Source organism: Hylobates moloch, unplaced genomic scaffold (assembly GCF_009828535.3).
Source record: "Hylobates moloch isolate HMO894 unplaced genomic scaffold, HMol_V3 SCAFFOLD_8, whole genome shotgun sequence".
Classification (NCBI taxonomy): domain Eukaryota; kingdom Metazoa; phylum Chordata; class Mammalia; order Primates; family Hylobatidae; genus Hylobates; species Hylobates moloch.
In genome coordinates, this window is record NW_026652283.1 from 6,916,735 (window position 1) to 6,944,610 (window position 27,876).

The following is a 27,876-nucleotide window of genomic DNA, read 5'->3' on the forward strand; positions in this document are numbered from 1 at the left end:
ATGGGGAAAAAGATAAGAAGAGTGTTATTTGTGCCTGGTGCCATCCCATTTTGGTTTGGAAGTTTATCTGGCATGAAACGCAGCCCAGAGGGAGAGAGAAAAAAGAAAACATACATTATATGTATGGCAACAGAGAAGGCAATAACAGTATCCCCAAAAATCAAAAGTTTTTTTGTAAATACAAATTTTGAACTAAAGATATTAATATTTGATTGAGGCAATATAAAGGTGGGTCCTAAGGCTAGGTTTCATTTATAGCTTATGAACTATTGCCAGACATTTTCTCTTACTTGAATTTTAAAAAATGATACAAGGAAGCTAGGCATGGTGGCTCCTATGTATAATCCCAGCACTCTGGGAGGCTGAGGTAAGGGGATTGCTTGAGCCGAGGAGTTTGACACCAGCCTGAGCAACACAACGAAACCCCGTCTCTATTAAAAAACAAGATACAAAGATTTGAGGGTACCCATCTATGCGCCAGAAACACTCATTTACACTTTGTGATCTATCTTGCTAGCACAGTATTATCAGATTATGAGGAAAAATATAAATTAATATCAGGCTAAATACTGGAATTGCTGACTGCATATATAGCAGTTACAAGATATGTGGAGATACTCCTCACAGTCTGTAATCTGGGCATCAACCAAGTTATAAAATCCATTTAAGTATACTGGAAAAATGTCTTCTAAAGCCATGATTCAGAGTATAGTCCAAAGGCCATGAGTGAACCACAGAGGATCTCCTGATGGGTCATGAACTGATTATACACGGCCAAGGGTTGCTTATTGAATTAAAAACGGTCAATAACATTTGGTATTCCTAAACTAAAATTAGCATATTCCATGGCTTTACTGCAGACTCACCTTCAGTGTTCTATCTAGAGGTCTGGCTGCCATGCCTGGCAACGTTCCCACTGCCCTAGTGCATATGTGGAGGATGGGAATCTCTCAACTGCTTTTTGGAAAGACATTCTGCCTATTCTTTCATTGATTATTTTCTTGAGTTGGTCATGGTTTATACTTTCTGCAATTCTTGCTTTTATTTTTATTTATTTTGAGACAGGGTCTTGCTCTGTCACCCAGGCCGGAGTGCAGTGGCATGATCATCGCTCACTGCGGCCTTGACCTCCTGGGCTCAAGTGATCCTCCAACTTCAGCCTCCTGAGTAGCTGGGACCACAGATGCTTGCCACCATGTCTGGCTATTTTGTAGTTTTATGGACATGAGGTCTCACTATGTTGCCCAGGCTGACCTTGAACTCCTGGGCTCAAGGAATCTTCCTACCTGGCCTCCTAAAGTGTTGGGATTACAGGCGTGAGCCACTGTGCCTGATGAATTGCTGCGATTCTTGCTTTTAAATTATGTAAGTGCAGTTTTTATCATGGGCAATACAGTTTACTGTGAGTTTCATTAACTCTAAAATGCTTAGAATAGTATCATACAGAAATAAGTTGCTCAATTATTTGTTAAATAAGTAAATGCACAATCATGTTAAATGTTGGTTTCTGTCCTTCTAGTCATTTTCCCCCCATACATTTAAAAAAAAAAAAAAAAAGGCCGGGCGCAGTGGCTCATGCCTGTAATCCCAGCACTATGGGAGGCTGAGATGGGCAGATCATGAGGTCAGGAGCTCGAGACCATCCTGGCGAACACGGTGAAACCCCATTTCTACAAAAATACAAAAAAAAAAAATTAGCCAGGTGTGGTGGTGGGTGCCTATAGTCCCAGCTACTCGGGTGGCTGAGGCAGGAGAATGGCATGAACCTGGGAGGTGGAGCTTGCAGTGAGCTGAGATGGCGCCACTGCACTCCAGCCTGGGCGACAGAGCGAGATTCCGTCTCAAAAAAACAAAACAAAACAAAACAAAAACCAAAAAACTGTACTGGCTGGGTGCAGTGGCTCATGCCTGTAAACCAAGGCACTTTGGGAGGCTGAGGTGGGTGGATCACTTGAGATCAGGAGTTTGAGACCATACTGGCCAACATGGTGAAACCCCATCTCTACCAAAAATATAAAAAATTAGCTGGGTGTGGTGGCGGGCACCTGTAATCCCAGCTACTTGGGAGGCTGAGGCAGGAGAATCACTTGAACCTGGGAGGCAGAGTTTGCAGTGAGCTGAGATCGTGCCACTGCACTCCAGCCTGGGCAACAGAGCGAGACTCTGTCTCAAAACAAACAAACAAACAAACTGTACTGATGTGTGTCCTAGTTTTCCCACACAACAGCATATCCACCATTTGATCTTCCTGGTGCCAGGATCAACTGGTGTTTTTTTTTTTTTGAGATGGAGTTTAGCTGTTTTTACCCAGGCTGGAGCACAATGGCGCGATCTTGGCGGCTCACTGCAACCTCCGGCCCATAGGTTCAAGCAATTCTCCTGCTTCAGCCTCCCGAGTAGCTGGGATTACAGGTGCCTGCCACCATGCCCAGTGAATTTTTGTATTTTTAGTGGAGACGGTATTTCACCATGTTGGCCAGGCTGGTCTCGAACTCCTGACCTCAGGTGATCCACCTGCCTCGGCCTCCCAAAGTGCTAGGATTACAGGCGTGAGCCACCACGCCCGGCCAATTGGTGTTTTTTTTTTTTTATTGCTGTTCCCATAATGGGCTAGGCTCTTAAATTTATAGCTTCATGCAAGTATAGTTGACCCTTGATAAACACAATTTTGAACAGCATAGGTCCCCTTAGACTTCCCTCTGCCTCTGCCACTGCTGAGATGGCAACCCTTTCTCTTTCTCCTCCTCCTTGCCTGCTCAACCTGAAGATCATGAGGAGGAAGACCTTTATGCTGATCCACTTCCACTGAATGAATGAAGGGTAAACATATTTTCTCTTGCTTATGATTTTCTTAATAACATTTTCTTTTCTATAGTTTACTTTATGGTAAGAAATACATATATAATACAAATGACATACAAAATATATGTTAATCAACTTGTTTATGCTATTGGTAAGTCTACTATTAGTAGCTAAGTTTTTGGAGAGTCAAAATTTATATGTGGCCGGGCGCGGTGGCTCATGCCTGTAATCTCAGCACTTTGGGAGGCCGAAGCAGGCGGATCACAAGGTCAGGAAATCAAGACCATCCTGGCTAATATGGTGAAATTCTGTCTCTCCTAAAATACAAAAAATTAGCTGGGCATGGTGGCATGCAGCTGTAGTCCCAGCTACTCAGGAGGCTGAGGTAAGGGAATCGTTTGAACCCGGGAGGCAGAGGTTGCAGTGAGCAGAGATTGCACTGAGCAGAGAGAGCCACTGCACTCCAGCCTGGTGACGGTGCGAGACTCTGTCTCAAAAAAAAAAAAAAAAAAAAAAAAAGTTATACCTGTGGGCCAGGTGTGGCAGCTCACACCTGTAATCCCCTACTTTGGGAGGCTTGGGCGGGTGGGTCGCCTGAGGTCAGGAGTTTGAGACAAGCCTGACCAACATGGTGAATCCCGTCTCTACCAAAAATACAAAAATTAGTTAGGCATGGTGGCAGGCACCTGTAATCCCAGCTACTTGGGAAGCTGAGGCAGGAGAATTGCTTGAACCCGGGAGGCGGAGGTGGCAGTGAGCTGAGATCATGCCATTGCACTCCAGCTTGGGCAACAAGCAAGATTCTGTCTCAAAAAAAAAAAAAAAAGGGCCGGGCGCGGTGGCTCACGCTTGTAATCCCAGCACTTTGGGAGGCCGAGGCGGGCGGATCACGAGGTCAGGGGATCGAGACCACGGTGAAACCCCGTCTCTACTAAAAATACAAAAAATTAGCCGGGCGTGGTGGCGGGCGCCTGTAGTCCCAGCTACTTGGAGAGGCTGAGGCAGGAGAATGGCGTGAACCCGGGAGGCGGAGCTTGCAGTGAGCCGAGATCGCGCCACTGCACTCCAGCCTGGGCGACAGAGCGAGACTCCGTCTCAAAAAAAAAAAAAAAAAAAAAAAAAGTTTTATGAGGATTTTTGACTGTACAAGGGGTGGGATCCCATAGGCCCTGTGCTGTTCAAGGCTCAACTGTAATTAATTCTACAGATATCTTGTGGATTACCGGCTCATGTATTCATTCACCAAGTGTTTAGTAAATGCCTGCTATATGCCAGGTATTCTGTTTATGGAGCACGTAATTGGGGAGGAGGTGGCATGTGATGGTTCATTTTCTAGCTGGCTGAGATGATGGGATATAGTATCACTAGCTCCAGGGAGGTGGAGACATCTATGACCCTTTCAGGTAGATGAATGAGCAAGGAAATAGGATCAAGTCTCATACATTTCACATGGGCAGAAATTTGGCAGAGACAGAACACCAGGTTAGCAGCAAATATTGCTAAGAACTAGAGCCAGGAACTAGAAAGTATATAGACTAAAAGTCAATGCCTTCAATCTTTTGCTTTATTTTTACTTTTTTTTTTTAAATAATGGAGTATAAATAAATAAAAATATAAAACAGAGTAGATAATTATCTAGAGCACTCATAAATAAGTTCCAGATAGCTAAGTTTCTCTCTTTAAGCATGAAAACCCTTAACCATTTGGAATGCTCGAAATTAAAAAACACCACACATATTACTCTGCCTCTTTAAGTTGAATCTAATTTAACATTTTCTAGGTGTCTGGATCATATGTATTCCAGAGTAAAGTCACAATGGCTTTATGACGTTCTGAGGTATGTGAAATTGTCTGCCTGACTCTAACAAGACCTACACTGTCCTGAGTTCTGAGTTCTTGTGTCCACTTCTTATAGCCTGTCTGTTCCTTTCCTTGCTACTCTGGGATCAACAGTCACCTCTTGAACTTTCGGGGTGCTTGGCAATAGTTCCTTTCCCTACTCCTAATTTATGGCAGGCCTTAGAAACCATAACCTTATTTTAAAGGTGTAAAAAAAAGATTTAAGACAAAAGCAAGGGGCTTGGGTGCTTTCCTTATGGACTTAGTGCATAGGCCTGGTAACATCTGTTCTGGCCACTTAGAGGCCTTGTGTGCTATTTCTTGCTTTCAGGCGCGTTCCAAACAGGTGAGGTATTGCACACTAGCAAACACATGATAAGAAGGCGGAGGAATTGGGAGAAAAATAAAAAGAATGCAGCAGGCCAGGTTAGCAGGAACGTTAAGACGGTGACAGGGAACAGCAAAGCCTGGAAGCAAGCCGCCATGGAGAAGGAAGAACTGTGCTGGGGTGAGTTGCTGTGACAACCCAGGCTGATTTTGAGTATGTAAACACCAAACCTTGTTCTTGGCTGCTGCTCAGCTCAGCGGGCTTTGGAGCCTGGCTGCCCAGCCACCACTTCAGGGATGTGCTGTTTTTAGGGAGGGTGTGACCCTACAAGATGTTTCTGAGCCTTAATGCTTTTTTGTGGGAGCCAATGTTTAATATGGTGGCTAGAGTTACCTGAAGAATCTATAAAAAATGACCGAAGCCCCTTCTGCTCACCCTCCCACTCATCAGAGTCGGCTTCTGTGGGTCTGAGTGGGAAGGACTTCCACTTTTAACAGCATGAGACACGGTTCTGACAGCCCCACTAACATCCGAATGCAGGCTGCAGTGCTCAGTCCTGAGGATAAAATTCTCAGCTTGGAGATTGGGGTTGATGCCTTACCTTTATTAGCACCAGATGGGTTCGTAACAACCCAGAGGTTTGTAAGAACTTGTTGGCCGGGTGCGGTGGCTCACGCCTGTAATCCCAGCACTTTGGGAGGCTGAGGCGGGCGGATCACCTGAGGTCAGGAGTTTGAGACTAGCCTCAACATGGAGAAACCCTGTCTCTACTAAAAAAATACAAAATTAGCTGGGCGTGGTAGTGCATGCCTGTAATCCCAGCTACTCGGGAGGCTGAGGCAGGAGAATTGCTTGAACCTGGGAGGCGGAGGTTGGGGTGAGCCGAGATCACGCCATTGCACTCCAGCCTGGCAACAAGTGCAAAACTCCATCTCAAAAGAAAAAAAAAAAAAGAACTTGTTTGGCAGCACTGTAACTGTTCCTTCTTTTTGATTGTTTGTTTAAAGCAGGGCCTTCAGAAACTTAATAGCAGACGAAGGATGATGACCTTTAGTACACTCCAAACCTGAGGATCTTCTACTAGAATGGGAGCTCTATAAGCCCTAATGCTAGGGACATTCAAAATGCTGTTTTTTTTTTTTTTTTTCTTTTGAGACAGAGTCTCTGTCACCCAGGCTGGAGTGCAGTGGTGCGATCTCGGCTCACTGCAAGCTCTGCCTCCCAGGTTCACGCCATTCTCCTGCCTCAGCCTCTCCGAGTAGCTGGGACTACAGGCGCCCGCCACCACGCCCGGCTAATTTTTTTGTATTTTTAGTAGAGACGGGGTTTCACCGTGGTCTCGATCTCCTGACCTCAAGATCCGCCCGCCTCGGCCTCCCAAAGTGCTGGGATTACAAGCGTGAGCCACCGCGCCCGGCCAATGCTGTGGTCTTTCAAGCAGCTGCTGGGATACATTTAATTTGTACAAGCCCTCTTTAGGGGTTGTAGTCAAGCACAGGGAGCGGATAGAACTGTATTCTTCAGTCTCCGGACTTCACTCAGTTCCAAGTGCTGTTTGTGTCAGGGACCAGTTCTATCACAACCTGCATTGTTAGCGGGAATGTTTTCTTATTTCCTGTACAATAGTTGTGAGATTACTTATTAATCCTAAAGTTGTGAGGTTTCATCTGAAGAAACAGAAATGGGCTGTTTCCATTAAGTCTGGTAAATTTGGCTAAGAGTGGTGGCTCACACCTGTAATCCCAGTGCTTTGGGAGGCTGAGACGGGAGAATCACTTGAACCCAGGAGTTTTGAGACCAGCCTGGGCAACATAGCAAGACTCTGTCTCTACAAAAAATAAAAAAAATAGCTGGGTGGGGTGGGTGGTGCGTGCCTGTAGTCCCAGCTACTTGAGAGGCTGAGGCAGGAGGATCACCTGAGTCTGGGGAGATGGAAGCTACAGTGAGCTATGATGATGCCACTGCATTCCAGCCTGGGCAACAAAGTTGGTTTTTTTTGAGACCCTGTCTCAAAAAATAAAAAATGAAAAATAAAATAAGCTGGGCGCGGTGGCTCATGCCTGTAATCCCAGCACTTTGGGAGGCCGAGGCGGGCGGATCACAAGGTCAGAAGATCGAGACCATCCTGGCTAACATGGTGAAACCCTGTCTCTACTAAAAATACAAAAAATTAGCCGGGCGTGGTGGCGGGTGCCTGTAGTCCCAGCTACTCGGGAGGCTGAGGCAGGAGAATGGCGTGAACCCGGGAGGCGGAGCTTGCAGTGAGCAGAGATTGCGCCACTGCACTCCAGCCTGGGTGACACAGCGAGACTCCGCCTCAAAAAAAATAAATAAAATAAATAAATAGAGCACCCCAAACAACTTTTGTTAATGTGGGAACTATATCTCAATGTTTACTGTGTTAGAAAATAAGACTAAAGACCGGGTGTGGTGGCTCACTCCTGTAATCCCAATGCTTTGGGAGGCCAAGGTGGGTAGATCACTTGAGGTCAGGAGTTTGAGACCAGCCTGGACAACATGGTGAAGCCCTGTCTCTACTAAAAAATACAAAAATCAGCGAGACATGGTGGCAGGTGCCTGTGATCCCAGCTACTTGGGAGGCTGAGGCAGGAGAATCGCTTGAACCCAGGAGGCGGGGGTTGTAGTGAGCTGAGATCATGCCACTGTGCTCCAGACTAGGCAACAGAGCGAGACTCCATATCAAAAAAAAAAAAAAGAAAGAAAGAAAATAAAACTAAAAAGAAAGTAAAAGATATGATTAATTCAGTAAAAATATTAACAGTAAAACTATTATACATTAATATAAATAACATACTTTAAATGTAAACCACTATATTTCCCAAAACAATCAAAGAAATAAAGCCATCTAATGAGAAGAATGCCATTGTTTTACATTTTCATAAATTTATGGCCTCTGTCTGACTTAATAGAAGATGGCTGGATTCTCAAATCTGCTTCTGCATTTAATCTGTTGTAATATGTTAGTTTGGTTAAAATATACAAAGAAAATCTGGCTTTACACAGACAGAGAAAGTATCTGCATTTTCAGATAATTTTGGATATTCTTTAGCACTACATCAAAACTTGACAAGTAGTAGTTTCTTAACAGGAACTTTTGTTATAATAAAACCCATTGGCTTCTCTTGCGCTTTGAATGGATATTTTACCATGCATGACTTTGTAACATCACACATGGGTCACTGCAAAATACAGGTTCACTGTTGTTAGGCAGATCTTCTAAATATTGACATATTTCATTAGAATGCATATCAAAAAATCATATTCCTTAAATTTCACCATTGATTTCAGCAGAAAAGTCTGTATATATTGGCAAGTGGTCAAGCTCATGGGAGTGGATACAAGTTTAACAAAATTCTAATTTTTACTTGAAAGTGTAAATTTTATCACTGGCTACAAATATTGTCATTTGTTTACCTTGAAGTGACAGGCTCATTTCATACAGTTTCAAGAGACTGTCTGCCAGATGCCTAAGTCTAAAACCATAGTTTGTCCATCATTCTTTCAAGTAAAAATGGTGGTCGGTGAAAAAAGAAGCTGCCAAATCAATATGCAACTTGAATAATCACCCAAATGCTTTTCCTTGTGACAACCACCGTACTCTACCAGTGTGCAGCACTGGTAGCGGTTTATGCATATTTCCCATTTCTTCAAACAAGGTTAAAAAGATGTACTCAGGATCAGGCATGGTGGGCTACGCCTCCCAGCACTTTGGGAGGCCAAGACGGGTGGATCACTTGAGGTCAGGAGTTCCAGACCAGCCTGGCTAACATGGCGAAACCCTGTCTCTACTAAAAATACAAAAATTAGCTGGGTGTGGTGGTGCATACCAGTTAAAAAAAAGATTTATTCAAGGACTGACATTTGATACAATTAATAATATTTAGCCTGGGCAACAGAGTGAAACCCCATCTCTAAAACAAAACAAAACAAAACAAAACAAAACAAAACAAAACAAAACCAAAACAAAAATTAGCCAGGTGTGGTGGTACACACCTGTAGCCTCAGCTACTCAGGAGGCTGAGGTAGGATCATCTGAGCCCAGGAAGTTGAGGCGGCAGTGAGCTGTGATGGCCCCACTGCACTCCAGCTTGGGTGAGACCCTCACTCAAAAAAAAAAACAAAAAAATTTACCACTTCATCAACGATTCTTAAGTGAAAGTGGCTCTGTTTTGATTGTGAGTGCATGGCAGTAAAGAATGCAGCCACCACTAGTACAGTTTGGTGCCACTTTCCTGATTTGTGCTAAGGCGCCAGCGGTTTTACCACCATTTTGCAACATCAGTGCAAGTGTCAACCCAGTGAAAAGACAAATACATCTTAGTAGTATCATGAAAATAATTTTTACCCCAAAGAAAAGAAGTCTCAGGAACTTTTAGGAGTAGTCTGTGGACTGCATGCTGATATGGAATGATTTGTTTTAATCTTTCATCTTCTAATACCCAAATCCAGTAGTCTTTCCTTCCTCCCTGGTTTCCTTGACTGCCCTGCTGTGTTTTCAATCTTTTTGAAACTTCTCTGTCACTGGTTTCATTGGTTTTGAATACAGTTATCTCTTGGTATCCATGAAGGATTTGTTCTAGTACTCCCAGAGGACACCACAGATGCTCAAGTCCCTTATATAATATGGTGTGGTATTGCATGTAACCTATGCACATCTTCACATACACTTTAAATCATCTCTGGATTACTCATAATACCTAATATAATGTAAATCCTATGCAAATAGCTGCTATATAGCATATTGTTTTTTATTTATATTTTTATTATTGTATTATTATTTAGCTTAGAATCCATGAATGTGGTACCCACAAATATGGAGGGCTGACTATACACAGTTTCCTGGATTTTTTCTACTGAGATATAATTTAACATAAAATTCACCCTTCAAAGTGTAAAATGTAATGTTTTTTAGTATATTCAAAAGGTTGTGGCTGGGCGCGGTGGCTCATGCCTGTAATCCCAGCACTTTGGGAGCCCGAGGGGGCAGATCAGGAGGTCAGGAGATCAAGACCATCCTGGCCAACATGGTGAAACCCTGTCTCTACTAAAATACAAAAAATTAGCCAGGCGTGGTGGTGCCTGCCTGTAGTCCCAGCAACTCAGGAGGCTGAGGCAGGAGAATTGCTTGAACCCAGGAGGCACAGATTGCAGTGAGCTGAGATGGTGCCACTGCACTCCAGCCTGGCAACAGAGCGAGACTCTGTCTCAAAAAGAAAAAAAAAAAAAAAAAAAAAAGATTGTGCAACCATCCCCACTATCTATCTAATTTCAGAATATCTTCATCACCTAAGTAGAAACCCCATACACGCTGGCAGTCATTTCCCATTCTCTCTTAACTCCCAGAGCCTGGCAACCATTAATCTACTTTATGTCTCTATAGATTTGCCTATTCTAGGTGTTTCATATAAATAGAGTCATGCAATATGTAGATTTTTGTGTCTAGCTTATTTCACTTAGCATGTTTTCAAGGTTCATCCATGTTGTAGCATGTATCAGTACTTCATTCCTGTTTATGGCTGAATAATATTCCATTGTATGGATACTCTGCATTTTTTTTTTTTAACATTTAAAAACTTTTTTATAGACAAGGTCTCACCATGTTGCTCAGGCTGATCTTGAATTCCTGAGCTCAAATGATCTGTCCACCTCAGCTTCCCAAAGTGCTAGGATTGCAGGCATAAGCCACCATGCCCAGCCTGGATACTCTGCATATAATCTACCCGTTCATCAGCTGACAAACAACTGGGTTGTTTCCACTTTTGGGTCATTATGAAGAATGCTGCTACAAACATTCATGCATTTTGTAGAGACAGGGTCTCACTATGTTGCCTAGGCTGGTCTTGAACTCCTGGCCTCAAATGATCCTCCTGCTTTGGCCTCCCAGAGTGCTGCAATTACAGGTATGAGCCCATGTACAAGTTTTTGTGTGAACATATGTTTTTATGCTTTCAATTCTCTTGGGTATATACCTAGGACTGGATCTCCTGGATCTTTTTTTTTTTTCCCTTTGGGACAGAGTCTCTCTCTGTTGTCCAGGCTGAAGTGCAGTGGCATGATCTTGGCTCACTGCAACCTCTGCTTCCCAGGTTCAAGTGATTCTCCTGTCTCAGCCTCCCAAGTAGCTGGGATTACAGGTGTGCACCACCATGCCCAGCTAATTTTTGTATTTTCAGTAGAGATGGGGTTTCTCCATGTTGGCCAGGCTAGTCTCCAACTCCTGACCTCAAGTGATCCACCTGCCTTGGCTTCCCAAAGTGCTAGGATTACAGGCGTGAGCCACCGGTCTGTTGCCCATGCTGGAGTGCAGTGGCATGCTCACGGCTCACTGCAGCCTCAACTTTCTAGGTTCAAGTGATCCTCCCACCTGAGCCTCCCTAGCAGCTGGGACTACAGGTGTGCACAGAACGGGCTAATTTCTTGTAGAGTTGGAGTTTCACCATGTTGCCCAGGCTGGTCTCGAACTCCTGAGCTCAAGCAATCTGCCCGCCTCGGCCTCCCAAAGTGTTGGGATTATAGGCATCAGCCACTGTGCTTGGCCAATGTTCACTCTTACTTTCTGTGCTTACTTCTGGCATGGGTTGGCTGACTACAATTTGAATAGACCCATCTTTCTGTCTCTTTCACCGAAGGCATTTCTTTCTGGCTCCTAGATGTTGCTGACCCTCAGGATCCAGTCTTGGCCCTCCACTATTCTTGCTACACTGCTTCTTTGGAAACTCATCTACTCTCATGTAACTTCATATAATCTTTATGCCAAAGACAGATCCACATCTTTCGTTCTAACTTCTTTTTCAGTTCCACATTTCCTACTTCCTTGCAGGACAGTTTTAATTTGATATTTCATTACCATCTCAAACTCTGTATAACTAAGGCATAAATTTCTCCCTAAGTCAGCCTTCTCTGGGCTTTTTTTTTTTTTTTTTTAATTAACAATGGTACCATTCTCCAGGTCACACAACATTCAAAAGCGTGTTTTCCTGCCTGGGCGTGGTGGCTCCACGTCTGTAATCCCAGCACTTTGGGAGGCCAAGGCAGGCGGATCACCAGGTCAAGAGTTCGAGACCAGCCTGACCAACATGGTGAAACCCCATCTCTACTAAAAATACAAAAATTAGCCAGGCGTGGTGGTGCATGCGTGTAATCCCAGCTACTCAGGAGGCTGAGGCAGGAGAATCGCTTGAACCCAGGAGGTGGAGGTTGCAGTGAGCCGAGATCGTCTCACTGTACTCCAGCCTGGGCAACAGAGCCAGACTCTGTCTCAAAAAAAAAAAAAAAAAGGGTTTCCCTTCTTCATATTGGTTCTCTGTTATCTAGTCACGAAATCCTGTTGATTCCTCCTTTCCAATCTCTCTCACCATCACCACTCCCTTTTTTCTCTGCTGATTTGCAGTTAAAACCCTCATGGATCTCACCCTTAAATCCTTGCAATGGCCTCCTACCTGATCTCTGCCTGTACCACGTCTTCCCAGCAGTCCTATACCGGGGTAATCTTCCTTCAGCTCCTGCTCAGAAACCATCAATAGCTCCCAGCTGACTACTCAACAGTCAGCAATCCTGTCTGTTCTACCTTCAAAATAAATCCAAAATCTGACCACTTCTCTCCGCCTCTACTGCTTCCCCTGGTCTGAGGTGCCACTATCTCTGGATTATTATTTTTAATATATCATTATTATATTCAATGTATTATCATTATATAGTTGCCTCCTGACCGATCTCGCCCTTTCTGGCTTTGCCTCCCTTCAGTCTAGCCTTAATGAAGCATCTAGAGGGTTCTATTCAACTTAAGTCAGCAGGTCACTCCTCTGCTCAAAGCCCTCTCAAGGCCTCCATTCTCACTCAGATCAAAAGCCTGAGTGCAGCCAGCACCTGCAGGTTCCGTCCCTCTGCCCGGGCCCCACTGTCCTCCGACTCATCTCTCAATCTGGCCTCCACCCTTCTGCTCCAGCCCCTTCCTGGAATGTTAAGCAGGTCCAGCCTTGGTGCCTTCACATGATAAATTCCTTGCCTGGAAGGCTCTTTGCACAGATAAGCTCAAATCCTTCCTACACCTCAGGGGCTTTGTAAAATGTCACCATAAGTATCAGTGAGGACTTCCCTGTCTTATCTAGAACTGTATACAACACTACCCCTCCCCACCCTGTAACCCTCCCCCATCACACACTTCCTGTTCTTTCCTGCTTTTTCTATTTTTCCTCTCAGTACTTACTACCTTTTGACATACCATATATCTTACTTTTCAGTCTTTTAAAGCAGGGGTTGTCATCTACTTTAGTCCCTACCGTACCCCAGTGCCTAGTACAGTTCCTGGTACACAAAATTTCTCAAAAAGTATTAGCTGAATGGCCGAAAGAATGAGTGAACAAGTGCTCTGTACTCTAGGCAGTCAATACAATATTTATTAAGCACTCACTATGTGGTTAGCATTGCATTAGGCATTAGGGGGAATATGGTAAAATTTTAAGAGGTGCTTTCTATTCTTAAGGAGCAAAATCAAATAATGATGTTCTATGCTAAGGGCTAACTGTATGGAATAGTGAATGTTGTAGAGGTTAAAGAGAAATCAGTCTCGACCACAGTAGTCGGGAGAAGTAGTTCTTGAACAGAGAAGAGATGACGGCATTCCAAGGGAGGACAATGTAAAGACACAGAAGTAGGAAGGAGCATGGGGCATTCGCTCCAAGAAACTGGGCTAATTTCAAGAGGGGAAAAATATTGTAACACAATGGATGGGAAAGTAAAAAACCAGGCAGAGTCTGAAATTGATAAACGGGAAAAAAAATCAATAGACTAGGTGTAGGAGAAGGAAAAGGACAAATTAAAGATGTTTATGCCACTGATATAATGGTCTTCAGGTCTTCAAACCTTTTTGGTGGCATAGCTCCTAGAAGAATTTTGAAAAACTATATATCCTCCTTTCACATTTTAAAGTTGCCATCTAAACCTTATGTTTTTATTTCTTTATTTTTTTATTTTCTTGAGACAGTACCTCACTCTGTTGCCCAGGCTGGAGTGCAGCAGCACAATCACAGCTCACTGCAGTTTCAACTTCCTGGGTTCAAGTGATCCTCCTGCCTGAGCCTCCCAAATAGCTAGGACTATAGGTATGTGCCACCATGCCGCCAAAACGACAGCAAATTGTGTGTGTGTGTGTGTGTGTTTCAAGACACAGTCTCACTCTGTTGCCCAGGCTGGAGTGCAGTGGTGCAATCTTGGCTCACTGCAACCTCTGCCTCCCAGGTTCAAGCAATTCTCCTGCCTCAGCCTCCCAAGTAGATGGGATTACAACTGTGTGTCACCATGCATGGCTGATTTTCTTTTTTCTTTTTTTTTTGAGATGGAGTTTCGCTCTTGTTGCCCAGGCTGGAGTGCAATGGCGTGATCTTGGCTCACTGTAACCTCTGCCTCCTGGGTTCAAGTGATTCTCCTGCCTCAGCCTCCCGAGTAGCTGGGATTACAGGCATGCGCCACCACGCAGGGCTAATTTTGTATTTTTAGTAGAGACAGGATTTCACCATGTTGGTCAGGCTGGTCTCAAACTCCTGACCTCAGGTGATCCTCCTGCCTTAGCTTCCCAAAGTGCTGGGGTTACAGGCGAGAGCCACCGCACCCGGCCGCATGGCTGATTTTTGTATTTTTCGTCGAGTAGGGTTTCACCATGTTGGCCAGGCTGGTCTTGAACTCCTGACCTCAAGTGATCCGCCTGCCTCAGCCTCCTAAAGTGCTGGGCATAAGCCACCATCCCTAGTCAGTGTGTGTGTTTTGTGGCAGGGTCCTGCTCTGTGGCAAAGGCTGGAGTGCAATGGCGCAGTCATGGCTCACTGCAGCCTTGATCTCCTGGGCTCAAGTGATCTTCCCACCTCAGACCCCTGAGTAGCTGAGACCACAGGAGTGTGATACCACGTTCAGATAATTTTTAAATTTTTTGTAGCGATGGCATCTTGCTATATTGCCCAGGCTGGTCTTGAACTCCTGGGCTCAAGCAATCCTCCTGCCTCAGCCTCACAAAGTTTTGGGATTACAGGTGTGAGCTACTGTGTTTGGCTGTGTGTGTGCTTTCTAATGCCTATTGAAGGTGTGTTTTAAGTGCTTATGGCAGATGTCTGCCATGCAATCTAAATGGCAAACCAATCAGCTGGATCAGTCTTACTTACAACACACCTAGCCTGTCCCTCAACTTTTCTATTCTTTCACCAAAATGGAAGTTCCTTATGTTAGAGAACTTACAGAGAAAAGGAAGACAAAGAAAAGTAAGAAGGAGAGTTAAGCTCTGCCTGACACTGTCTGCTTAAGTGATGGGTAACTGATTAGGCTCAGTGCTTAGAACTTCATATAATGAGATACAAAATCTCATTACTGACCCACTCGGCCAGCTGGAAGAGCACCTGTAGATCATGGACATTTAGGTGGGGATATAGCCACCTTTGATCCTTTCTGTTCACTAGATTAAGCCTTGTTGCTAGTACGGGCAGGAGCCAACATACCTTCCACACTCCAGCAATCCTGTACACCTTGGGCTGAGTCATATGCTGAACAGTTATTCATGAGTACAGATTCTTAGAACTGAAGAATTACCTGCTCCAAACCCTTCATTAGGTAGATAAGAGACTAAGGCCCAAAGGGGATAACTGGCATGCCCGGGGTTAACAGAGCAGAGCTCAAATTAGAATCCACATCACCTGATTTCCATTCTACTATTCTTGCCACATGCCTTGGCACTTAGCAGTGACCTGGGAGTGAATCACTAATAACCAGCTGTGTGCTCTTTTAAAGCTACAGCTCTATTATTCTTTGATGTCCAGATAACAATCTATGCTCCAGCACCTGTTTATAGACATAAGCACACCCATTTTAATGTTTGCTTATCCTCCTATTGAAAAGTATTTTAAAAGTTCATTTTAATGCTAAATTTAGGTGTACTTTCTTTGTTAATCTAATTCTTGTGCACTCTGCCCCCTTCAGCAGTTCATTTCTGAAAGTTACCTCCACCTGAATAGCTCAAGCATTGTGACAACTGTGATACAGGACTCATGGAAACTGGGACAAGTGATCAAACATTTCTGGGGGAGGAACAATAGAGGGGACATTTTAAAGGCAAGCTATTGGATAGTTGTTACTTGTGAGAAAGAAAGAAAAAGGGTTAGGTTAAGAAATGTTAGTTTTTTACTCTCTCAATCCAGCCAAACAACCTAAACTTGAACTGTCCCAAAGGCCTACCAAAATTCTTTAATTTCTTCACTTAAGCTGAGTGCTCTTAATAAGCAAGACTTCTGAGGTGTAGTGCTAGTGATTAATGTTATACACACCCATTGGCTGACTGGTGAAACCTGCTGCAAAAACTAAAAATTTTTCTATAAAAATGTATAGACAGAAAGAATGTTAAAGCTAAAAGAGGCCTTTGACTCATTTCTTTGTTTTAGTAGAACAGGTGCAACAGATTGAGGCACTTTAAGACATCTAAATGGCTTTACTAGCAAAGATAAAAATCACACTTGCCTGTACTCAGGGCATTTTATCACATTCTAATTCTTTGTAAATTAGTAAATCCCCTGGTGCAACTTCTAGCCAGATTATCTGGGCTTTGGAATCAGAATGATCTAGTTTAAAATTTAGCTCTGCAGCTTGGGCAAATTACTTACATTTTTTTTTTTTTTTGAGACAGAGTCTCGCTCTGTTCCTCAGGATGGAGTGCAGTGGCGCAGTCTTGGCTCACTGAAACCTCTGCCTCTCAGGTTCAAGCAATTCTCCTGCCTCAGCCTCCCAAGTAGCTGGGACTACAGGCGTGTACCACCATGCCTGGCTAATTTTTGTATTTTTAGTAGAGACGGGGTTTCACCATGTTGGTCAGGCTGGTCTTGAACTCCTGACCTCTGGTGATCCGCCCGCCTCAGACTCCCAAAGTGCTGGGATTATAGGCGTGAGTCACTGCGCCTGGCCTACTTACATTCGTTAAACCTCAATTTCTTCATCTGTGAAATCGGGAAAATACCAGCCATCTTGCAGGGCATCTTAAAAGTGAAAATATTTGGCCGGGCACGGTGGCTCATGCCTGTAATCCCAGCACTTTGGGAGGCCGAGACAGGCAGATCAAAAGGTCAGGAGATCGAGACCATCCTGGCTAACACGGTGAAGCCCCGTCTCTACTAAAAATACAAAAGCCGGGCACGGTGGTGGGTGCCTGTAGTCCCAGCTACTCGGGAGGCTGAGGCAGGAGAATGGCGTGAACCTGGGAGGCAGAGCTTGCAGTGAGCTGAGATCACGCCACTGTACTCCAGCCTGGGCGACAGAGTGAGACTCAGTCTCAAAAAAAAAAAAAAAGCAAAAATATTTGCAAAAGTAGCATACATGTACTTCCTTCAGGCCACTTAAAATACTTATGCATGTCTAAATATTTTATATAAGCATACCTACACCTAACTTCTTAAAAATTGTTTTTTTTTTTTTTTTTTGAGACAGCTGTCGCCCAGGCTGTAGTGCAGTGGCGCGATCTTGGCTCACTGCAAGCTCCGCCTCCCGGGTTCACGCCATTCTCCTGCCTCTCAGCCTCCTGTGTAGCTGGGACTACAGGTGCCCGCCACCACGCCTGGCTAATTTTTTTGTATTTTTAGTAGAGACGGGGTTTCACTGTGTTAGCCAGGATGGTCTCGATCTCCTGACCTCGTGATCCGCCCACCTCGGCCTCCCAAAGTGCTGGGATTACAGGCTTGAGCCACCGCTCCCGGCCCGAGTATTCTTTTAATGGATTTTAAGACATAAAATCTCAGGCTCAGAAATTTGAGCCACCTAGGGAGGAGAAATTTTGGCCTTTGCCTGCTTCGAACTGACTTAACTAAATTAAATCTATAGAAAGTAAAAAATAAAGGTCTGTAAATGTACCCAGTACTCCCAGGAAGAAGCATATTTGCCATGAAGCTAAAAAAGCTTCAGTTTCACTCCCCTTCCAAGGCTCTGGGGGGTGGGGTGGGGGCGGGAGCTAGCAACGTGCTCACATGGTCATATATTTTTGTAAAACTTATAGAAGATATTTTTGTATTCTTTTTCTTAAAGAAGGTATCCAAGATTGTATAAGCTTCAGATCCCAGAAATCCTAGATTTAAAAAAAATAATCAACCACCACCCCAACAAAATTAGGCATATGCCTGAAAATTCTGCTGCTACTACCAGAATTCTGCGGGTAGGGGCTTCATCCAAGGTGTTCCTAATAATAGGCAGAGTCCCCGGATTAGTTCCGGTGAGGCTTTTGGGAGGGGTTATTTGGCGTGGTGTTGGCGTTGGTAGGATCCTGGCTGTGAGGCTGAGGCAGGCCTGAGGAGAGCTGGGGCTGACAGGTAGGCAGAGTTGGCTGGGATGTGAGGTGCAAGGGGTGGTACTTCGGAAACAAACTTTGAAGAGGAGAAGGGGCAGCAAGACTGTGCGTCTGGACTTTGTGATACACTGTCATCCCTAGTTTAGTGTGCCTGGTTAAGGAGAATCACGCAGCATGGAACCCCTCTTCCTTTTTCACTAACATTTTTCTGTATAGTGGTTGAAACCCAGTGTTAAGAGACTGCATGACATGGGAAAAAAATGGAGGAGAAAAAGAGCCCATATGAGGCAGGAACAGAATGCAGCCAGAATTAGGGCAGGCAGGGAAAGGAAGGGAGTGAAATGTGAGAGTCGGGGGGAGTTGAGGTAACCTGCATTTTATATGCTAGAGCTCTGTATTTTAGATGCAGGGGCAACTGTTTTCGGTCGAGGAGTGGAAAGGACTGTAGAAGCAATCTAGCACAGCTGTTTCTCACTTGGGACAACTGAAGCCCTCAGAGGCACAGAGGGAGGAGTGGGGAGCAGCCAGGCCAGGACAGGACTCAGTCCCCAGTTCCTCTTCTCAGGCTGTCCGATTCCTTCTGATCTTTCTCTCCTGCCCTCTCTGTTACTGTTTCCTCCTGTTATTACCCTTATATACACTTGAAGTTTTATCCCCATTTTTTATGCTTATGAGATTGTACACTTTCTGGTTCTCTCTCAAGTCCAACCAGTATGTGGTAACCCATCTCTTCCCACTTCATTTGTGGCACTGGTTTGCAGTGGACAAACGGTCTGCGGCTCCTCTTCTAACCTAATCTGGACTGGGTTGCCCAAAGGTTGCCCTGCCACACTGCCAAGTGACTAATTAGCTGTTTTCTCTCCAACCCCTCCAAACACTTATCATGATAATTTCTCGTCTTCAGAGTTGCCAAATCTAATCTCTGTAAATACAAATGTGGTGAGACTTTTTCTCAGGAGTTTCAGCAAATGAAACAACACACTTTTTTACCCTGCTAAGATTCTAAAGATAACCATGAGAATACCCCTAATTATCCTTATAAATTTGAATAAGTGTGGTTGTTGGGTTCTCTCACCCTTTTTATATCCCTTCAAAAGAAAATACAAGTTTGGATTCTATAAAAATATTTTTCTGGCCGGGCGCAGTGGCTAACGCCTGTAATCCCAGCACTTTGGGAGGCTGAGGTGGGTGGATCACAAGGTCAGGAGTTCAAGACCAGCCTGGCCAACATGGTGAAACCCCATCTCTACTAAAAAATACAAAAGTTAACTGGGTGTGGTGGCGGGCACCTGTAATCCCAGCTGCTCAGGAGGCTGAGGCAGGAGAATCACTTGAAACTAGAAGGCAGAGGTTGCAGTGAGCTGAGATCGCACCACTGCACTCCAGCCTGAGCAAAAGAGTGAAATTCCATGTCAAAAAAAGAGAAAAAAATTTCTAATACTTACGGAATGCACTCTCTTATATACCAACATATATATGTAGCATTTTTTTCCCTTCAGAGTATGAAGAAATCAGTAAAAATGGGCAAAGCACAAATGACAAATAATGGATTTTGTTAAGTCCTATGTGTCACTTTAACTTGAAACTGGCTCAAATAAAAACCATTTTATTTGGTTATTAAAATGAGACTTAAAAACTTAAAACAAGATTTTAAGTTATAGGCCGGGCGCGGTGGCTCACGCTTGTAATCCCAGCACTTTGGGAGGCCGAGGCGGGTGGATCACGAGGTCAGGAGATCGAGACCACGGTGAAACCCCGTCTCTACTAAAAATACAAAAAATTAGCCGGGTGTGGTGGCGGGCGCCTGTAGTCCCAGCTACTTGGAGAGGCTGAGGCAGGAGAATGGCGTGAACCCGGGAGGCGGAGCTTGCAGTGAGCCGAGATCGCGCCACTGCACTCCAGCCTGGGCGACAGAGCGAGACTCCGTCTCAAGGAAAAAAAAAAAAAAAAAGATTTTAAGTTATCTTAAAATATCTTATCCTACAGAAGATTTTAGAGGCAATGTAGTATAAAAAGCTCTTCCTTTTCTCTGAAGAATTTATTGAGTGCTTTGGGAGTAGGGTGAGTTTTTTTTTTTTTTTTAACATATATTTGATTCAATTAAGCAAAAATATTGTTTCATGTCTCACTGAACTGAATACATTCTACTATCCATTGGTTTTCAATGTTCACTTACTTATTTTATTTTAGTAGAGACTGGGTCTCACTGTGTTGTCCAGGTTGGGTTTTCAAATTTTATGTCTAATACAGTGTGCTAAATACAACTGAGTTTCGTAAGCCATTTTTCCCACTTCTGTACATGGCACTGGTCTCAACCTGTATCATGCATAAGAATTACCTAGGATGCTTATTAAAAATGCAGATTCCCAATTCCTGAGGGGAGGTCATGCCTTGGCATCTTACTTAGAGAATCAGTGCTATACAAAAAGTATGAGAGACTGGTTCATATCAAAGAATATTGTGAAACTGCACTATATTTGTTAAGATATAGAAAACCCATTTTATGGCTAAAAATCATCATTTTACTACTACTAAGCTTCATTATCAGTAGATGGAGTTTTTTTTAAAGGGTCATTTTTCACAAAGAAAAATTTGTTTTGTCTTTTAACACTTTAGGACTGTTACTTCATAGGTTATCGGGGGCAGAGAACAACAGCGGGCTACTCTCAAACCTGCTCTGGAGTTTCAGACTAGCAGCTGACATTTTTGGGGACCTTTCTTTAAGCTTAACATTGTAAACACTTTATATGTATTAACCCACTTAATCCTCAAAACAACCTTGATGAGTAGGTATCTTTATCTTATGGAAGAGGAAGCTGAAGCACAGACAGGCTTAGTGACTTACCTAAGGTCACAGTGCTGGAAGGTAGCTGAGCTGGAATTTGAACCCAGACAGCATGTGGGTTCTGAGTGTTTTCGTTTTTAACTACTCTGCTATATTACCTCTCCAGTTTTCTGTATTCATATTAGCACCTCAGCCTTCCCCAGATGACGACGAATCCCATACATATGTGTATACACACATACATAGGGTCATTCATCAAATCTGAAACTTCAGGTGTTTAATTTGACTTTATAGAACCTTCTACCTCTCCTGGCTGATAGTATCTCTTTCTCATTTCACAAATTAAACTTCCTATAACACTACCTTAAACATGCCACTCCTGCTCAAAATACTCTGGTGGCTTCCTACTATCTGTAAGATGAAAGCCAACTTCTTTAGCTTGCCATTCAAGGCCCTTCACAATCTGTCTTCCCAGTCTTACTGTTTATTCTATCCCTACTTGAGCCCAAAGCATTTTTTTCTTTGATCATGCATAGTCCTTCTTCTTTTTTTTTAAGTGTACAATTCAGTGGATTTTTTTTTTTTTTTTTTTGAGACGGAGTCTTTCTCTGTCCCCCAGGCTGGAGTGCAGTGGCGCGATCTCGGCTCACTGCAAGCTCCGCCTCCCGGGTTCACGCCATTCTCCTGCCTCAGCCTCCCGAGTAGCTGGGACTACAGGCGCCCGCCAACACGCCCAGCTAATTTTTTGTATTTTTAGTATAGACGGGGTTTCACCGTGTTAGCCAGGATGGTCTCGATCTCCTGACCTTGTGATCCACCCGCCTCGGCCTCCCAAAGTGCTGGGATTACAGGCTTGAGCCACCGCGCCCGGCCTGAATTCAGTGGATTTTAGTATATTCAGTGTTATGCAACCATCTCCACTATCTAATGCCAGAACGTTTTCATCTCCGCTATCTAATGCCAGAACATTAGAAACCCTGAACCGCATAGCGGCCATTCCCAGTTCACCCTTCCTCTTATCCCCTAGCAACCACCAATCTATTTTCTATCTTTATGAATTAGCTTATTCTGGGTATTTCATATAAATGGAATCATACAATATGTGGCCATTTGTGTCTGGCTTGTTTCATGTAGCAAGTTTTCAAGGTTATCTGTGTCGCAGCATGTGATCAGGATTTCACTGTTTTCTTATGGCTGAATAACATTCCATTGTATGGATACAACATTTTGTTTATTCATTCAATTTGTCCCAATTGTGGACAACTGGGTTGTTTCCACTTTGGGCTATTATAATAAGGCTATGAACATTTGTGTATAAGTTTTTGTGTGAATGTATGCTTTCAGTTCCCTTGGGTATAACCCTAGGAATAGAATTGCTGGGTCATATGGTAGCTGTGAACTTTTTAAGGAACTGACAAACTATTTTCCACAAGTAGCTGCACCATTTTACATTCCCACCAGGAATACATGAGGGTTCCAATTTCTCCATATCTTCACCAACACCTTTTTGTGTGTTTTTGTTTATTGCCATCCTAGTAGGTGTGAAGTGATGATATCATTGTGGTTTTGATTTGCATTTCCCTAATGACTAAAGATATTAAACAGCTTTTCACGAGCTTATTGGCCATGTATATGTCGTTTTTAGAGAACTGTCTATTCAAATCCATTTTGTAAAGTGGGTTATCTTTTTATTGTTGAGTTCTAAGAGTTCTTTAAACATCTGAATACTAGACTCATGATTTACAAATATTTTCTCCTATTCTGTGGGACAGCTTTTTACTTTCTTCATAGTATCCTTTGGTGCACAAAAGCTTTTAATTTTGATGAAGTCCAATTTATCACTGATCATACCAGCTGGAAATCTACTTTTTTCTATGTCAGCATCTCAATATTACTTGATGATTTGGGGAGAATTTTTGAAAATATAAAAATAATATACATAAAGTTTTGATATACAACAAGAGGGCCAAGACTTGAAGAAATCTGGAGCTTCTGTTGAGACGATGACCTGGGGTCCCAATGATTACTGTTAGGATCTTAATGTACTTAGTGGAAAGGTTGAGAGGCGCTGGCCTACGGCAGGCACTCCTACAGTAAGACTGAACCTAAACTGACATTGGTCAGTTTACTTGGGAAGTTGACCATATGTGTTTTTTGTTTGTTTGTTTTCTCCCAGGCTATAGTACAGTGGCGTGATCTTGGCTCCCTGCAACCTCTGTCTTCCAGGTTCAAGCAGTTCTACTGCCTCAGCCTCCTGAGTAGCTGGGATTACAGGTGTGTGCTACCACGCCCAGTTAGTTTTTGTATTTTTAGTAGAGATGGGGTTTCACCATGTTGCCCAGGGTGGTCTCCAGCTCCTGACCTCAAATGATCCGCCCACCTTGGCCTCCCAAAGTGCTGGGATTATAGGCATGAGCCATGGTGCCTGGCCGACGGTACACATTTTAAAAATAAAGGTATGCTATCTAGGAGTTCCCATGTTTTGCTATTATTTCCTATTCTTTCAGAGCACCAATAGTCAATGAAGAATTAAAAGTGAAGTCAGATTATCCTTTAGCTAAAGAATGGGGATTTCTAGTAGTATGGTTCAATATTTTTGGTCAGGGCCCCATATGTTTGTACTCCAACTTTAATCAATCTTTTCCACTTCTGACTGAGGGATATGCTGTAGGAACTTTACGGGTACTATTTCAGTTGGTCTCTGCTGGCTTATAAACAGTAGTTGATATTTAGGGACAGTAATCCAGAGTAGTGTCCAAGTCCATCTGAGTTTAGAATTGCTACCACAGCAGAAACTGGAAACCTCGAGAGTTATAAGCCATTTACCACATTTACATGGATGCCACTTCTCCTTAAAGCATATACAAATATACAGAGATCAGAACTTTAACCTTCTGGGATCTAATATCTTCCTAAGATTTGCATACAGAATGTACACATGGATCTTCTATTATAGCAAATTCTTTTTTTTTTTTTTTTTGAGACGGAGTTTTTGCTCTTGTTGCCTAGGTGGAGTGCAATGGCGCGATCTCGGCTCACTGCAACCTCTGCCTCCCAGGTTCAAGTGATTCTCCTGCCTCAGCCTCCCAAGTTGCTGGGATTACAGGCGCCCGCCACCATGCCCGGCTAATTTTTTGGATTTTTTTTTAGTAGAGATGGGGTTTCGCCATGTTGGCCAGGCTGGTCTCAAACTCCTGACCTCAGGTGATCCACCCACCTTGGCCTTCCAAAATGCTGGGATTACAGGTGTAAGCCACCGTGCCTGGCCAGCAAATTCTTAATTGCCTGTAAAATTACCATCTCACTATGTATTATTTTAGGTAGCAGATATGACTGTGTACAGTTTTCTTATAAAAATGCCATAGCAACATGAATACTCAGTACTGACAAGCATCTTTAATTGACAAAAGCTTTTTTTTTTTTTTTTGAGACGGAGTCTTGCTCGGTCCCCCAGGCTGGAGTGCAATGGTATGATCTCGGCTCACTGCAACCTCCCCCTCAGCTTCAAACGATTCTCTTGCCTCAGCCTTCCGAGTAGCTGGGATTACAGGCGTGCACCACCGTGCCTGGCTAACTTTTGTATTTTTAGTAGAGACAGGGTTTCACCACGTTGGTCAGGCCAGTCTCAAATTCCTGACCTCAGGTGATCCACCCACCTCAGCCTCCCAAAGTGCTGGGATTACAGGCATGAGCCACTGTGCCCGGCCATGACAAAAGCTTTTTATTTTTAATTTAATCTTAGCCTATGGTTAAAGTGAAGCATTTAAATAGCCTACTTGATGACTTCATGTAAGCCAAGAATGAAACCTGGGCCTGATAATCTTCTACCTACTCTCTGACAAACTGTCCCTACAATTATCATGCAATGACATTTCTATGAGAAGCCTCTATTACTAACAGTTATTATACACTTGGTTCTTATACAGAATACTTCATTCAAGATGTCCAGAGCTTCATGTATCTCACTATCTTCAAAGCTTCTGCTTGAAAAGGGAGGAACTTACACAATCAGTCCATTTTAAGCCAAAAGGAAATTCTTACCCAGAAATTAATTACTTATCCTTTTTTTAGTGTGTTACTCTCCACACCCCCTTCCTGTTTTGAAAGCAGGGAGAAATAATGATGTATACAATATCTTTTGAACTATACAAATTACAGATAAGCTTTAAAGGTCTCTAGGAAGCTATTACTGTTTTACCATAAGAACTCCAAGCGGGCCCTAAATCTCCTGGTCCTTGACTTTAGCCACTGCTAGGAAAATGTCAATACACACACACTCCTATCTTAAAAGCTCTGTGCTTGAGAAGAAGGATGGTTTGCTTTGATATTAGACTAGCTTTCCCTGGCAGCTGCAACTAGGGCACCTAGTTTTTGTTAAAGCTACAAGTCACAATTTATTACTTATATTAAGAAATGTAAGGAGATCAATCAGGAGAATGCTATATTGTGGTTGATGCAACACAAAAAAGATGGAGCCATTAGTCCAATAACCTTATTTTAAAAACTCCTCCTCTGGGTGTGGTGGCTTATGCCTGTAATCCCAGCACTTTGGGAGGCCGATCACCTGAGGTCAGGAGTTCGAGACTAGCCTGGCCAATGTGGTGAAACCCCGTCTCTACTAAAAAGACAAAAATTAGCCAGGCGTGGTGGTACATGCCTGTAATCCCAGCTACTCTGGAGGCTGAGGCAGGAGAATTGCTTGAACCCCAGAGGTGGAGGTTGCAGTGAGCTGAGATTGTACCTCTGCACTCCAGCCTGGGCAACAAAGTGAGACTCCGTCTCAAAAAAACAAACAAACAAACAAACAAAACTCCTCTGTATCTAACCTTCTCATCAAAAGTGTGAAACAGATGGTGTATGTAATGATCCTGATAATGAACATAACAACAATGTGAACATAACAACAACAACATCTCTTTATTCTTCAAATAACATCCAGAGCAGGAACTCTGGAGTCAGGCAGAACTGAGTGTGACTTTAAGCAAGTTACTCAATTTTTGTAGGCCCAACTTTCCTATCTGTCAGGCCTACAAATGGGAAAAACTAAACCATAAGGAATCTAAGAGTTTTGTTTATTCCAAAGAGTACAGGATACAATGATCTTTCTTTTTTTTTCTGTCACCCAGGCTGGAGTGCAATGGTGCAATCTCAGCTCACTACAACCTCTGCCTCCTGGGTTCCAGTGATTCTCCTGTCTCAGCTTCCCAAGTAGCTGGGATTACAGGCGTGTGCCACCATGCCCAGCTAATTTTTATCTTTTTAATAGAAATGGGTTTCACCATGTTGGCCAGGCTAGTCTCGAACTCCTGACCTCAGGTGATCTGCCTGCCTTGGCTTCCCAAAGTGCTGGGATTACAGGCGTGAACCACCGCGCCTGGCCAATGACATTTCAAAAAGGTGCTATCAGGACATCAAGTACTACAAAATAGGCACCGGAAGAAATATAATAAATTAGTAATCCTCAAACTCTAGAGTAATAAGTATAACCTGGCTTGCTAAAACAGATTACTGGGTTCTATCCTCAGAGTTTCTCAATCAGTAGTTTTGGAGTAGACCAAAGAATTTGCATTTCTAACAGGCTCCCATGAGATACAGACGCTGTTGGTCACAAGACTATACTTTGTGTCTCCTTGGAAAGGGAGAAAATAAATATTTATTGACAGGGAAGGGAAGAACAATGATTTAAGATGGTCTTGGGTCAGGCATGGTTAAGTGTTTACATAGTTTATCTTATTTAGTCCTTACAACATCCCAGTGAGCAACAGTTCTCAAACTTTTCCAGACCAAAGGAGAATGAACACATCACAAAACAGTATGCCTAAGCAGTCTTCTAGAAATAGAAAATTCCTTTGATGACTGTATTTAAAAATTCATATAAATTTTGTATTCTGTTTCAAAATACTGCTGCTAGTTATGAATGAAATATAAATCTAAAAATTATTTATCAGATAAACTGCTTAACTCTTAATTGCAATTCTTTAGTAAAATTGGCCTGTGCGAATATAAAGAAATGGGTGGTTGAAGTTTGGTGAAACAGCTAGTACATATTTATTTGATCCAGCATTTGAACCTAGGCCAGAAGGTCTCTAAAGACAATGCACATATTACTACCTTACTCTGTCATTGACCTCCACCTACATAAAAGGCCTACCATGTTTTTCTCTACTGCTCTTTTACGATCTATTGTTCTAGCTAAAGAGGACTACTTGCTGTTCCTCAGATTTTTCTCAAAAATTTTTTTTCTTTTTCCTTAGGTTCAGGGACAGACAGGATCTTACTCTTCCTGATCTCCAGATTACTCTTTGCAGCTGGAAAGCTCCTCCGCTTTCATCTCTACTTGACTAGAATCTTACCATCCCCTTTAAGGCCCAGCTAAAATGCCACTTTCTTTCAGAAGACCACATACCATTATTGATTGACTGACTGACTGACTGACTGACTGACTGAGACAAGACCTCACTCCTGTTGCCCAGGCTGGTGCAGTGGTGCGATCATGGCTTACTGCAGCCTTGACTTCTGGGGCTCTGGTGCATCCTCTCACTTCAATCTCCTGAGTAGCTGGGACTACAGACACATGCTACCATGCCCAGCTAATGCAAATATCATTTTTAAAAGGCGACTCAACTGGACGCCTCATATGAGCTCCCATGGCTGCCCAGACATGCTTTCATGTCAGTGATTATGTAATTTTTTTTTGTAAATTAGCTTATGCAAATAATCTTGTGAACCCTAACTTATACATGCTTCTGCAAAGAAACATGTTTAACAATAAAGTTATATTGGAATTCAAAACATAAT

At 43.3% G+C, this 27,876-nt stretch overlaps 1 protein-coding gene and 1 long non-coding RNA gene across 4 annotated transcripts in view; one reads left to right on the top strand and one right to left on the bottom strand.

Moving 5' to 3' along the window:
* The window catches only part of LPCAT3 (lysophosphatidylcholine acyltransferase 3), a 43,269-nt gene that overhangs the window by 7,437 nt on the left and 7,956 nt on the right, over nt 1-27,876 (bottom strand). The window lies entirely within an intron of this gene.
* LOC116472618 (uncharacterized) lies at nt 10-27,837 on the top strand. Of its 3 annotated transcripts, XR_009214407.1 has the most exons (6): nt 10-1,365; nt 2,768-2,820; nt 4,583-4,639; nt 13,974-14,091; nt 23,255-23,352; nt 27,333-27,837. It is a non-coding gene; the product is annotated as an uncharacterized LOC116472618 (long non-coding RNA). The 3 variants fall into 3 exon arrangements; XR_009214406.1 differs by lacking the exon at nt 27,333-27,837 and having other exon boundaries at nt 23,255-24,092; XR_004249124.2 differs by lacking the exons at nt 13,974-14,091; nt 23,255-23,352; nt 27,333-27,837 and adding an exon at nt 4,973-5,609.